The sequence below is a fragment of the Phodopus roborovskii genome, unplaced genomic scaffold (genome assembly GCF_943737965.1).
Source record: "Phodopus roborovskii unplaced genomic scaffold, PHOROB, whole genome shotgun sequence".
In the NCBI taxonomy this organism is placed as follows: Eukaryota; Metazoa; Chordata; class Mammalia; order Rodentia; family Cricetidae; genus Phodopus; species Phodopus roborovskii.
The window spans coordinates 53391804-53395815 of record NW_026126418.1 but is presented as its reverse complement, the minus strand read 5'-3'; positions in this window follow the sequence as shown (position 1 = coordinate 53395815).

Genomic DNA, 4012 nt, shown 5'->3' with positions numbered 1-4012 from the left:
AAGATCTTCAAGATTTTTGGGTACAAATATAGAACTGAATCTTATCCTCCTAAGGAAACTCCAGGAAAAGAATGGTATTAGAGAGAGAAATTTGAATTTAAAAGTCCCATCTTAACATACCTACATATATGAGACAAGGGATAGAGTTCCTGTCATGTTTGCACTTCAAGGTAATTCTAGTGAATTTTTCTCTTTTCCTGTATTTGCACTGAGAGAGATTCAGCAAGAATATTGTTTAATGTTTTCTATCCACAAGTATTATGTCTTTTTGAAGTCTGATCTTCAATCTCTTGCAATATTGTCTGGCTTTTAGTTGTTTTAGTTCATGGTGTAAAATTTAATCCCAGCTACTCATCTTCTCTGGAAGTAGAGATATACTATTGCCCATCTAAGAAATTGCTTAATGGCTTGTTATAAGTACTTTTTCATGAGTGTATTATGTAATGAAATAAAGTGTTCAAGCATGCATTCTGGAGCTTCCATATCCCCCATGTTAACACTCTCAAGTTCCATATTTACTTGTTATGATATTTGATCAATTTTTTTGCCCTCCACTAGGCTTAAAGATATGATATCAATTATATTTTTATTTTACACATCATTTTTTCAGGTGTATAGTATATAAACTTAGTCTGATAGTAAATGAACTTGATAGTAAATGAACTTGTCATGTCACAAAAACAGAGTTTCAGGAAACTTTATTACTTCTATATTTGATTATTCTGTGTATATTCATAGGATCTATCCTATCTACTTGTTAGAGAAAATATTGGCAAAGGGATACTTTTGTGTTAGATAGACAAGATTTTGCATTATGAGCAATGACAAAAGAGGAATGTCTTAATGCTGGGATCCCAGAAGTTGAGCTCTAGCAACCTGTGACATCCAAGAACTTTCCAAAATAGGATATTTATACCCCACACAGAAGGTACCAGGAAGCAATATATTACTAGAGAGTTATAGGAACCTATTGAAACATCCCATAATCCCTCAGTGGGAAAGGGGGGGAAGAAACAGTTATGGCCAGATTCAATGTGTGGTATTAGATTATTTATTGTTGAATATCTACAGTAGATAACAGATTATCTATAATTAAATACTCTAATCACCACCAGAATAACCTATAACCAAGTAAAAGGCTATTGTTTTCTGTCACACTTAACTGGGTGGGGGGGAGAAAAGTATTGTCTTGGACTTTATCAACATAAAGGCATTGGATTGTTTGGTTTCATCTCTTGGGATTGGGATATATGTTTGGTAGAGTCAAGCTCTCTAAAGTTCATCCTTGCCCCCACCCAGAAATATCAAGTTAAGTAGAATTGCCTTCACAAGAAGCCTATGAACAAGAAAGGTATAACAGACTAGATGAACTGCATTGTGAACAACTCTTGGAAGTGATTTTAGCCTTAGCATCTTGAAAATTGAAGAAGAAATGAGCAGATGTACTTACAGTGGACAAGGATCAGCCCAACCCAGGAAACCAAGCCTCTATTGCAGGCCCAACTCAGGACCTAACAAAACAATTAAACATGCCTGCTTACTTGATAACTTTGATGTGATCCTTCTAGTTACTTCTCCTCCAGCTTCTCCATGCCAACAACTCTTTTCATCAGAGCACACCCAAAGCCTATATCACTATCCCTTAATATACTAGATAGCTTTACTTTCATTTTTGCCAACCACAAATGATCCCTGTGCTAGCAAACACTGAAAATATAACTGCTGTTCTCTTCTGGGTTCTCATCATAGATTTCTACAAAGTACTTATAAATGTTTTAGAGCCAGGATTGGGTGGTTTCAAGCAGGCCTTGCCAAATGGGAACTGAATGGAATGGATAGCTATGCTGGTTAGTTTTGTTTGTTTTTGCCCACTTGATGTAAGCAATAATGCTCCGGGAAGAGGTAACCTCAGTTGAGAAAATTCCATCCATCTGATTGGCCCTAGGACAAGTGTGTGGGGTACTTCTTGATTTATGATTACTGTGGGAGGGTCAGGCCCAACAATGGGTGGTGACACCCCTGGACAGGTCGTCCTGGGGAATGTAAGAAAGCAAACTGAACTGGAGAAGAAGCCAGCAAGAGCACTCCTCCATGGACTTTTCTTCATTCCTGTCTCCAGGTTCCTGCTAGGGTTTCTCTTCATAGTAGACTGTAAGGTGTAAACTGAAACAAACAATTTCCCCCAGTTGTTTTTGGTCAGTGTTTTATGACAGCAGTAGATGGCGGCAAACTAGAAAGGTAGCTTGTGACATTACTCTTAGATTAGAAATCACCACAAGATGAGAACCTTAAAGCTTCCTTGAAAGCAAGCAGTCTTATATCTAAGAGCCTTGTGTTTTACAGAGCAAAGAGCTGGGCACTTGGTTTCCGCCATATTTAATACAATGAAGAAAAGCACTGCTGATCCCAGAGTAGGTTAATACACGGTCGTGGAGGAATTGTGTGCGTTTCAGCCCTTGAGATTAGGGTGGATTGGTGTTATAGAGCTAGTTAAAGCCCATACCTCTAGAAATATCAAGTTTACTAAAGAAACCATATGAGGCAGATAGCACCTGGGTATAGCATATCTTGGGACTGTTAGAAAGAAAATTCCATTTTGAGTCCATTTTGATTTTCCCCTTTCTTCAGTCAACCAGATATCATAGCTAATCACTTCAAGAGTGCGGCAATTATCACAGCTTCTGTCTTTTAAAATAATTTCATGAATGAAATGTGGGTTTTAAAAAGTTCTGCACATGCATTTAAACTATTCATATTCACTCCTATTTATTTTCTCTTGTTCCTTTTCATCTCTGGTTGAACTCCTTCTATCCAACTAGCGCCCCCCCCCCATCCTATTTCACATCTTTTATTTTGTGGTCCATAGTTTAACTGGAGTTTCTAACATAAGCAGAGATGAGGTGTTTGGGCAACTTATGACTCCACCTCTTCTGGCAATACTAACTATCAATAGCACTTCAAGGAGAAGCAGGGAGTTATGAGCCTCTCTACCGCCCAATATGGAATGTTGATAAACCCGATCTTGTGTAAGTCTTTTGTATATAAACACAACTTCTGTGAGATCGTGACCCTAACAGTCATGTTATAGTCAGGAGTTGCCATTGCCCAGTACTCTATTCTATCCTCCAGTTCTTTCATTCTTTCTAACCTCCTTCATGATGGTTCTGGGATTTTGAAAGGGATGACAGAGATACCCCATTTAGGGCTGAAAAGTCAACAGTCATTATTCCTAGCACTTTGATCAGTCATAAGTCTCTGTGTTAGCTTCCAGAGGGGCTCTACTTTAGCATCATAAACTAGAATATTGAGAAGGCATTTGACAACATGTCATTTTTAACAAAACAACTGTAGTAGATTACCCCATACAGCCTATGCCTCCATAACTGTGGTCTTTTGATCAGGCTTACATACCAGGTGTGAATTCTTTCCTGTGGAGCAGGTGTCAACTTTGATCAGAAAAAAATTGGCTGCCTGCATAACAATGTTGCCACTATTGAATCAGTGAGTACATTGCACCTGATAGTCAGTATTGCAGCATGTAGGGTAAGACTTGTGACTTTCCCCATAGCATATTGTGCAGAATCTTCTGGCACTACAAGTGCTTACCTTCTATGATATTAAAAATATTTTATTTATGCGTATGTGTTTCTGTCTGTGTGAGTGAATGCTACATATATTCAAGTGCCCAAACAGTCCAGAAAGAGTTATTAGATCACCTGGAGCAAGTTAGAAGCCAACTGGGAGGTGTTTGACAGGTGCTGGGAATGGAACTTGAGTCCCATGGAAGAGAAGCAAGCACTTTTAACCCCTGAGCCATCTTTTCAACACAACCCAAAACTCATATGGGAATCAGAAGATAACTCGTGTTTGTGTGTGTGTGTGTGTGTGTGTGTGTGTGTGTGTGTGTGTGTGTATGAGTGTGTGTGTACATAGGTATCTACATTCTGGGCATCTAACTCAGGTCTTTAGGCTTGGCAGTAAGTGTCTTTATTTACTGAGTCATCTCATAGGC